An 11,129-nucleotide genomic window follows, 5' to 3' on the forward strand; every position below is an offset into this window, starting at 1 on the left:
AGAAGAAAAAGAAATAAAAGGAATCCAAATTGGAAAGGAAGAAGTAAAACTATCACTGTTTGCAGATATTTCTGGGACAAGAGACTATTCCCAGAAAATCCTAAAGTTACTACCATAAAACTGTTAGAGCTCATCAATGAATCTGGTAGAGTTGCTGCATACGAAATTAATATACAGAAATCAACTAAATTTCTATATACTAACAATGAAAGATCAGAAAGAAAAATTAGGGAAACAATCCCATTTACTATCACATCAAAAAGAATAAAACACCTAGGAATAAACCTACTTAGACAAAAGACCTGTACTCTAAAAACTATAAGACACTGATGAAAGAAATTGAAGATGACACAAACAGATGGAAAGATATACCATCCTCTTTGACTGGAAGAATCAATACTATCAAAATGACTATTATTATCAAAGGCAATCTCAGATCCAATGCAATCTCTATCAAATTACCAATGACATTTTCACAGAACTAAAACAAAATATTTTAAAATTTGTTTGGAAACACAAAAGATCCCAAACAGCCAAAGCAATCCCAAGAAAGAAAAATGGAGCAGGAGGAATCAGGCTCCCTGAGTTCACACTATACTAAAAACCTACAGTCATCAAAACAGAATGGTACTGGCACAAAAACAGAAATACAGATCAGTGGAACAGGATAGAAAGCCCAGAACTAAACACATGCACCTAAGGTCAACTAATCTATGACAAAGGATGCAAGAAAATACAATGAAGAAAAGACAGTCCTGGGAATTCCCATTGTGGTGCAACAGAAATGAATCTGACTAGTATCCATGAGGATGCGGGTTCAATCCCTGGCCTCGTTCAGTGGGTCAGGGATCCAGCGTTACTGTGAGCTGTGGTGTAGGTCGCAGACATGGCTCAGATCCCAAGTTGCTGTGGCTGTGGCATAGGCTGGCAGTTGCAGCTCCAATTCGACCCCTAGCCTGGGGACTTCCATACGGCAATAAGTGCAGCCCTAAAAAGCAAAAAAAAAAAAAAAAAAAAAAAAGACAGTCCCTTCAACAAGTGGTGCTGGGAAAACTGGACAGCTACATATAAAAGAATCAAATTAGAACACTTCTAACACCATACACAAAAATAAACTCAGAATGGATTAAAAACCTATACGTAAGATACTATAAAACTCTTGGAGAACAACATAAGCTGAACACTCTCTGACATAACCAAAGCAATATCTTCTCAGAGTCACCTCCTAGAGTAATGACATAAAAACAAAAATAAACAAATGAGACCTAATTAAACTTAAAAGTTTTTGCACACCAAAGGAAACCCTAAGCAAAACAAAAAGACAATCCACAGAATGGATTTGCAAATAAAATGACTGACAAGAGATTAATCTCCAAAACATATAAACACCTCCTGCAGCTTAATACCAAAAAAACAAACAATCCCATCAAAAAATGGGCAGAAGATCTAAACAGACAATTCTCCAAAGAAGATACACAGATGGCCAAAAAAACATATGAAAAGATGTTCAGGAGTTCCCGTCGTGGCGCAGCGGTTAACGAATCCGACTAGGAACCATGAGGTTGCGGGTTCGATCCCTGCCCTTGCTCAGTGGGTTAATGATCCAGTGTTGCCGTGAGCTGTGGTGTAAGTTGCAGACGTGGCTCAGATCCCGTGTTGCTGTGGCTCTGGCGTAGGCCAGTGGCTACAGCTCCAATTCGACCCCTAGCCTGGGAACCTCCATATGCCGCGGGAGCGGCCCAAGAAATGGCAAAAAGACGAAAAAAAGAAAAAGAAAAGATGTTCAACATCACTAATTATTAGAGAAATGCATATCAAAACTACTATGAGGTACCACCTATACCAGCCAGAATAGCCATCATCAAAAAGTCTCCAAACAATAAATGCTGGAAAGGGTGTGGAGGAAAGGAAACCCTCTTACACTGCTGTTGGGAATGCAAACTGGTGCAACCACTGTGGAAAACTGTGGATTGCTGGATCAAAAGGTAATTCTATTTTTAGTTTTCTGAGGAATCTCCATATTGTTCTCCACAGTGGTTGCACCAATTTACAATCCCACCAACTGTGTAATAGGGTTCCTTTTCCTCCATACCCTCTCTAGCACCACCTTACACCGGCCAGAATGGCCATCACCAAAAAGTCTACAAACAATAAGGAGACTTTTAATATGCTGTCTCTTTCAGTGCTACCATTCTTCAACTGATGTGATTCATGGAAAGCAGCAGTTTGGTTTCACCCAAATGAGCATTATAGGAAGGGAAGATCCAAAGGTTGGTTTGGCAAGTGAGCTCCAATAAACATTTCCAACAGTGAAAAAAAAACACAAAATATGAAGATGTGTCATTTATATAAAATAATGCAAAAATCACAAATGGTATTTCATCTAATCTCAAAACCACAGTATGATTAGAGCTGGAACACTAAGACTTATCTCTGAAAGGTTGTATGGTTTAGTGGTTAAGCATGCTTGCTCTGGAACTGACTGCCTGGGTTTAAACCCCAGCTCTACCTCTTGGTAGCTGTACGACGACCATAAGCAAAATACTTATTGTCTCCCTGCCTCAGTCTCCTCATGTCTGAAATACAAATATTTATAGTTCCCATCTCATACAATTGTTATTAGCATTAAATGAACTAATGTGCTTCTTAAAACACATAAGAGCTCAATATAAATTAGCTATCACTACTGTAATCTACTCCAAAATCCCACTGTAGGAGTTCCCATTGTAGCTCAGCAGGTTACGAACCCAACTAGTATCCATGAGGATGCTGATCTGATTCCTGGCCTCACTCAGTGGGTTAAGGATCTTGCGTTGCCGGAGCTGCAGTGTAGGTGGGAGACGTGGCTAGGATCTGGCATTGCTGTGGCTGTGGTGTAGGCCAGCAGCTGCAGCTCTGATTCAGCCACTACCCTGGGAACTTCCATATGCCTCAGGTGGGGCCCTAAAAAGAAAAAAAAAAAAATCCTATTGTATAAGGAGGACTCAAAAAGGCAAAAGGATATAAAGTTTCATACATACATAATCATACAAAGTTTCTGACCCTTAACCAAGCTTCTATTCTTGGTGTCACTGATCTTTGGAACTAGAAAATTCACTCAAAGGAACTTAATTAATTTACACTCAGGTTAGAAAGTTCTTGAACTAAAATCTGCTTCTTCGTAATTTCTACCCAGAGATCCTAGATCTTCATGCTGTGTTCATGCAGACTAATACTTCAAACATAAGGCCACCCTCCAAATGGTTGACCATAGCTGTCATAAACTCCCTGGTTTCTTCTCTTTTTCTGCCTAACAGCTTTCCTCCCTCCAACTACACTACTTCTCTCTAGACATACCCCTCCGTGTCAACATCTCCCCAAAACAAATGTTTACCCCACACATCCAGCTATTGTGAGACACCACATGCATGAAGAGTAGGGAAAAGACCCCAGTCTACCTCGACTCCTCACAATAAAGACAAGGACAAGATGAAGTTTGAATGAAGGCCCTGAAGCAGGGGAGCCAAACGTACAAATTAGAACTGGGTCACTCCCCTGACCTGAGATCCATATGTTCAAGTGTAAGAGCCATGGTAGCTGATGAGAGTGCCTGTAGATGTCTGAGATTCGCTTCAAAGTAATGGAGGAGCAGTTCCCACTGTGGCAGAGCGGGTGAAGATGTGGCATTGTCTTTGAGGCGCAGGTTCGATCCCTGGCCTGGAAACTTTCATATGCTGCAGGTGCAGCCAAAAATTTAAAAAAAAATTAAATAATGGGACAGGGAAGGTGAATGAAAGGTGTAAATGAAACAAAATTGGTTAAGTACTGATAATGGCTGAAGCTGAGTAATGAAGACATTGGATGCACAGTACAATCCCCCCTACTTTGTACATTTTGAGAAATTTCATTTAAAAAAATTCTTTAAATGTTTCTGACACAACACCTAATACAAGAAGATGATCCCTTTCTTTATCCTTAAAATAGGATTCTTCCCTTAAATAAGAAAGGGAAAGGCTCAAGCTCTTGAAACCCCTCCTCTCTCCCATATGGAGCCATTGTCTTGCCTCTAGTGGAATGTAATGTTGAGGCCAAGAAAAAAATGTATATGCACCATACCTATAATAATGTGATAATGGTACACTTATTTGTGAGCCTGTAAGTGATTTGGTACTTTTTAATTAATTTTAAAGTTAGTACATTGATTTTTCTTTTTTTTTTTTTTTTTTTTTGTCTTTTTGCCTTTTCTAGGGCCACTCCCGTGTCATATGGAGGTTCCCAGGCTATAGGGGTCTAACTGGAGCTGTAGCTCCAGCAACGCCAGAGCTGCAACGCCAGAGCAGCAACGTCAGAGCAGCAACGCCAGAGCAGCAACGCCAGAGCTCCAGCAACGCCAGAGCTCCAGCAACGCAGGATCCGAGCCATGTCTTCAACCTACACCATAGCTCAGGGCAACACCAGATCCTTAACCCACTGAGCGAGGCCAGGGATCAAACCCACAACCTCACGGTTCCTAGTCGGATTCATTAACTGCTGCTCCACGACGGGAACTCCAGTACATTGATTTTTCAATAGATATGTAAAACATGAAGGAACAGAAGACTTTCCGAAACATCTCCACAGAGGTTCAGTATATAAACTGAGAGAGCTCACATATACCAGAAAAACCTTCCCAGAAGGCTGTGGAGCCAGAATATATAGGACCCAGATCGCAAGACAGAAAGCAGAGCAGAGACCCATGACCTTCCTGACCCACTGTTGAAGGAACCACTTGTGGGAGCAGCCATAAAGGGACCCTAAAGCTGGACACTGTAAATCCTGCCACCCAGGGCCCAATGCCCCGATTCGGTCCATGGCAGTGACCCCATCAAGCAAGTTCCATGTGGGCCCAGAGTCAGGAAAAACAAGAGCACCCAGCAATAGAGACCTGATTCCAAGATGCTGGGGGTGGCTGCCTGCTGTTGCTCCAGCCTGGCTGGTTCTAAGAGTCAAAAGCAGGGAGTTGCCTGAGGTTCATCCCTCAGCACAAGAGGCATCATCCAGTCCATGGAAAGGGACAGAGGCGAACAGGCACCGACCAAGTTGAGCCTCCTATGCCAAGGGAAAGACGCTAACACCACTCAAGTGAAAACACACTGTCTGAGCACTGACTATGTGCCAAAATCCAGCAGCACATGTGTAGTGAAAGGGGAGGGATATATGTCAGTATGGGGGTTTTAAGGCAGGTTTGTTTTTCCTGGGAAGACCCTGAACTTCTCACGTGAATGAATGCCCCATCTCAATCCACCAGAACAGACAGAGATGGAGAAGAAGCTAAAAGATTTCTGGCCAGGTTAGGTGATCTGCAGCATTATTTACTGAGCCTATGTTTTTGGTTAAATGATCAAAGGTTTCTGTCCTTAACCTTTCAGTGGTTTCAACTTTTTTAGAAGGACCTGTTGTTTGAGGGGTTTGTTTTTGTTATATGGCTTTAGGGCTATGCAACACCATGACTCCCCCAGAAGTGTAGGTGGCTGCATTACTTGGGGTTCATTTCCTCATCAATAAATGTATCATTAGGCAGGAGTAGGCAGCAAGACAAGATCTTTGCTAGTTTTTTTTTTCATGACAGTTTTCCTGACGAAAATCTCTGATTTTTCATCTTGCACGAGTTTATCTTTGCTGGGGCTGCTGGCTCTGTAAGATGCACCACAGCCAACAGTACGTTTCTGTCACCAACCCCACCTCTAGGCTGTGGAGCAATCACATCAACCTGTTCTCAAAGGGTGTGTCTGTCAGGTCCCAGCAGTGGCAGATGGCATGATCACACAGGATAATTTAGGAAAAGTTCAAGGGTGGGTCTGTTTGCAAAGAGGCAGGGTTCCAGGAAACCAATAGGGGTGATGACACACCCCAGGGCTGGCAAGAGTGAGAAGCCACCACTGCTCCTTAAGCACGAGGGAACCTGGGGGAGGAGTAGTTCCTGGACCCCTGAAGGTTGAGGCTCTATCTCCACTAGCTCTAGCTGCGACTGCAAGACAGGAAGAAGGACTCACAGCCAACCGGTGGTCTGGCACAAAGCAGCTGAGTGAGAAATTCCACCATCTCACTCTCCCCTTGCCCCCCCACCCCCCACCCCGACTCCTGCCAGTGCCCCCAACTGGCCAATCCAAATGAAAGCCAGAGAAGAAAAAGAGGTTTTGAAGCAGCCCAAAAGGTGGGTCCCAAGAGCAGGGTGGAGAATAGGGCCTTCTTCCTGGGTGCCCCCAATCCATGAGAGAACTTTCCACGGGAGTCTTTGGCCTGTTCTGTCTCTCATGTTTTTGGTTGACAGTCCTAAAGCCACACCCCTTCCAGGAATCCCATCACAAATAACTACTTGCACTCCAATCTTTGTATCAGGGTCTGTGTCTGGGAAAATCCAATCTAAGATACCCCCGAAATCAGGATTTATTATATCTACTATAATTAATACATGATATTGATGCATGATCAATTAGCTCCAAGTCCAAAAAAAGACACATTCATCAATGGACACTTGGTTTATGGCAAAGGAGGAAGTGTAGAGCAGTGGGAAAGGACACTCATTTCAGTGCACACTGCTGAGTCAAGTGATTATCCATGGGGAAAAAGAATTTGACCTCTATCTCACAAACACACAAAAAACAATTTCAAGTGATCCACTCATTAAAGGTAAAACAATAAAACCTCCAGGAGTTCCCTCTGTTGCGCAGTGGGTTAAGAATCCAACTGCGCAAGAATCTCAGGTTGCTGCGGAGACAGAGGTTCGATCCCTGGCCTGGCTGGCACAGTGGGTTAAAGGATCCAGCGTTGCAGCTAGGGCTTGGATTCAATCCCTGGCCCGGGAACTTCCATATGATGCAGGTTCGGCCATTTAAAAAAGAAAAAAAAAAAAAAATAGACAATCCAACAGAAACACTGACAAGAGACCTGAACAGGAAATTCACAAAATAAGATATCCAATAGCCAATCAGCATATGAAAGGCACCCAGCCTCATTAGTAATTAAGAAACCACAAATTAAAACCACAATGCAATACCGTTACACAAACCAAAATGACTTGAAATAATTGATAATACCAATTATGGGCAAGGAGAGCCACAGGAATTCTCCTAGTGCTAGAGGGAGCGTAAACTGAGTCAACCAATTTGACAACGTCATTTGAGACACTGAAAACGTACATGTCCTCTGACCTCTCAATTCCACTCTTAGGAAGGTACCCAAAAGATATATCTCCACCCTAAAGCATGAGCAAGAATGCTCATCACAACACAATATCTGGAAGCAACCCAAAAGTCCATCAATGGTAAGAGTAAGAAATATAACTGTGGTGTAGTAATGTCACATGGGATACCATCCCACAATAAAAATCAACCACCATATAATAACATGGATGAGGAGTTCCTGTCGTGGCACAGTGGTTAACGAATCCGACTAGGAACCATGAGGTTGCAGGTTCGATCCCTGCCCTTGCTCAGTGGGTTAACGATCCGGCATTGCCGTGAGCTGTGGTGTAGGTTGCAGACGTGGCTCAGATCCCGCGTTGCTGTGGCTCTGGCATAGGCCGGCGGCTACAGCTCCAATTCGACCCCTAGCCTGGGAACCTCCATATGCCGCGGGAGCGGCCCAAAGAAATAGCAAAAAAGACAAATAATAATAATAATAATAATAATAATAATAATAATATGGATGAATCCCACAAACATAATGTTGAGGGGAGGAATAGAGGGTCAGTCTATTTGCATAAAGTTCAGAAACTGACAAAACTAACCTCTGGTGTTAAAAGCCAAGATAGCCATTACCTTTGGTGAGGATGGAGGAGGCAGGAACTAGGACAAGGTGTGTAACTGGGAAACGGGGGGGGGGGGGGGGGGGGAAACGGGGGGCTTTTGGGGGCTGGTGATGTTCTGATCCCTACTGGGGTAGCGGTTGTTACATGGATGTGTTCACTCTGTGAGAACTCACTGAGTCATAACTGTGTTAGACTGCAGTTAAAGGCTTGAGGAGGTTTTGTTAACCTAGAGTCCCTCTATGTTTTTTGGTTACCTTATTTCAGTTAACATCTAACATCCAACTCTTGCCATTCAGTAACTTTTCTCTTTTTCCATATGCAGCACCTTTTTTTTTTTTTGCTTTTTAGGGCCACACCCACAGCATATGCAAGTTCCCAGGTCCAGTCAGAGCTACAGCTGCTGGCCTACACCACAGCCACAGCAACGCCAGATCTCTAACCCACTGAGCAAGGCCAGAGATGGAACCCGCAACCTCATGGTTCCTAGTCGGATTCGCTTCCCCTGAGCCACGACGATGGGAACTCCGATTTTACCATATTTTTAAAAAGGCCTATTTTCTACCTGTAGCAGCCTCTTTGACTATGCTGGTTAATTACAACGGAAGATTTTTTTTTTAAGTGCCTGAAAACATTAATTTAGAAATTTATTTCCTTTTTGTTTTGTTTTGCTTTTATCTCATAATTTTTAATTTTTCCATTACAGTTGATTTTAGAAATGTATTTAATTTGTAGGTTCCTGTGCCTTGTTGCCTTCTGATATTCTACCCTTCAATTTTTCATTACCTAATCTTAGTATTTTATCTTAGTTATCTCCGTTCTCTCACAACTTATCTGGCTGTAAACACTACCACTAAACGAACTACAGTTAATACCTGGCATGATTTACATTACAGTCTATTGCCAAAACCGAATCCTACGTAAAAATATCACCTCTAATTTCCATCCTAAAAAGGCATTTTCCGCCTTTTGTCTTCTCAAGCAGTGTAGTTAGCAACAAATTAACAGCTTCTCTAACCTCACTTATCACTCTCCGGACTGGTCAGGCTCCGGACTTGACCCACCGTCGCCGTGGTCCTCGGTGGCGAGGCATCTCTGGCGCGGAGATTTGCCTGAGAAGGCACCTGGGGCGGGAGGCGTGAACGCTGCACCGTCTTTAAATTTAGAAGGGGGAAGCCGGCCGGGGCGCGGGCTTGCGTTGCCTAGCGGGTGGGCACACGCGAAGCGGGGCAGGGAGGCCAGAGGGTTGAAGACAACCTACGCAGAGCAAGCACAGGGGCTGAGGGCGAGGGCAAGGCGAGGCCCGAGGTGCCCCGCGAGCTCACGGCACGCACGCACGTTCGCACGCAGAGGCGGGCCCACTGGGACTTGCGCGCGCTCGGGCTGCGCGGGCGGGGCGGGGGGGGCGGTGCGGGGAGCGCTCGGAGCCCCTGCGGGGCACTGCGTAGGCGCTGTGCGGGCCGCGGGGGCGGGGCTGCCAGGCAGAAGGGGGTGGGGCGTTGCGCTTCTCAGGGGAGAGGGTGGGTCCAGGACGCCAAGAGTTAAGAACTGTCACACCGAAGATTATTTATTTAGGGCCCATGGGGGCCAGCGTTTCTGTTAATAGTAATTGGTAAGAATGAGTTCCCACTTTCCCTTGCTTATGAGTTGCCAGGCACTTAGAGACCTTGAATGATAATGAAAGTGCTATTTATTCTTATTATAAACATGTTTATAAGTGACTAATGTGTGCTAGGCACTGTGACATATGGTAAGCAATAAATGCAAATTTAGGCAGCTGCAAGAAAAAAAAATTAATGACCCAGCGATGAACTAAGAGGACCGTGTCTCTCACCTTGCTTGGCTTTTCCTGCTTTTGTCTGTTTGCTACACTGTTGGTCAGGGGGGAAACAAACCCAGGAAAAGCCTCCAGAGGACCATTTTACAACCCAGAGCCAGAGCAGTGGCGCCAGTCTGCACCCTGCAGCCCTTCCTTTGAGTTTGGTAGCAAATGGAATTTCTGAGCTGGTGAGGCCTCTGGTGGTGCAACAAGAGCTGCTCATGCTAAACATTTCCCTTCAGCCTGACCAAAGATTGGTCAATAAATCTCTTCCCCCTCATCCCCCACCCCCAAACACACACACACACTCCAGTACTCCAGCACACAGGAGGGCAATCCTCAGCTCCTTTCTCACTCATTGCTCTGGAAAGAAAAGGCAGACAGAGCTCAGGGGCACTTGGCCTTCATTGCAGGTCCAGACTAAGAGCAGAAGGACAGGGGGCTGATGCCAGAGGTGAGAAAGTAACAACTCTTGAGGAAGGCCCCATGAGGAACAGATGCCTGGATAGTGGTCTGGCTAGAGAGGGTGGCATCTGGAAGTCTTGGTGGAGGGGAGGGAAGAGGAGGTGTAGCCCTAGTGGGTCTCCATGTTAGGATTTTGGTTGATTGGTTGGTTTCTTGCTTCTACCATATTTTAATGAGAAACTATATGTAAATGCTGTGAAAAGCATTTAGCAAGTTATATCCCTGAGCCTGAGAGAAGTTGCAAAAATATGCCCAAACAAAATGAATCAGAGGGCATTCACAGTTAGAGCTGGCATGGGGAAAGGTGCAGAGTCGCCTGTGGCAAGCAAACCACCTATCCCTCCTTGCCCCAGCCTACAATGAAGGGAGGATCCTTCCCTGAGTCCTGGATTCCCGTCCTGCCCATGGTGATGGCCTGACCACCCCAAGGGACTCCTTTTGCTGTTTCAGGAAGCAGCAATGGGAGAAACAGTCCCGTTTCAAAGTCCTTGTGATTGCTGCAGACTAAGGAGGGGGTCCTTGTCCCTGAAAGGCACCAGTTGCAGTTGCCCCTACACCCATATGTACCGACAGAAATTTCTCATGTCTTGTTGTCTGGCTTGGATTTGAATGTCTTAACTGCCAAAGGGTCAGACAGACTATGATATCTACAGTTTAACTTAACTAGATCAGAAGTCAAAGGAGAAGCTGAGGAGGAAGAAGTTGACCCACTCATCCCCAGAACCCAGAAGAAAAACTTTAGGCATTTGAGGGGAAGCAAGTTCACTTGGGCAGAACCCACTCTTCAGCCTCCAGGAAAAGAGTAGTTGCTGGAATCGCAACACTGTCCCTCTGTCTATCCTCTCTTATAAAGGGCACAAAGCTCTGGAAGGGATGCCTACCTCACCTTCATAAGGATATCGATGGACCTCTGCCCTCCTGCCTCTGTGATCTAAAGGCATCTGATTTAGCAGACTCTCCTCCCCCTCTTCCCACAACTCCCCATCCCCACCCCCACCCTAACCCAGGCATCACCTCCTGTCAGCCAAACCTCTGGGTTACAAAGCCTGACAAACAACCCACAGGTAGCTTAGTCCCAAG

At 45.1% G+C, this 11,129-nt stretch overlaps 1 long non-coding RNA gene across 1 annotated transcript; it reads right to left on the bottom strand.

The window, feature by feature from the left end:
* Positions 1-5,593: 5,593 nt before the first annotated feature.
* LOC146401696 (uncharacterized) lies at positions 5,594-9,075 on the bottom strand. The gene is made up of 2 exons (XR_014809248.1): positions 8,280-9,075; positions 5,594-7,410 (listed from the first exon to the last, which is right to left on the bottom strand). It is a non-coding gene; the product is annotated as an uncharacterized LOC146401696 (long non-coding RNA).
* Between the last annotated feature and the right edge of the window lie 2,054 nt (positions 9,076-11,129).

The sequence above is a fragment of the Sus scrofa genome, chromosome 7, assembly GCF_054392235.1.
Source record: "Sus scrofa isolate SSC_HxYL_T2T_F1_AM1 chromosome 7, Sscrofa_HxYL_maternal_Yorkshire_Landrace_v2.0, whole genome shotgun sequence".
NCBI lineage: Eukaryota > Metazoa > Chordata > Mammalia > Artiodactyla > Suidae > Sus > Sus scrofa.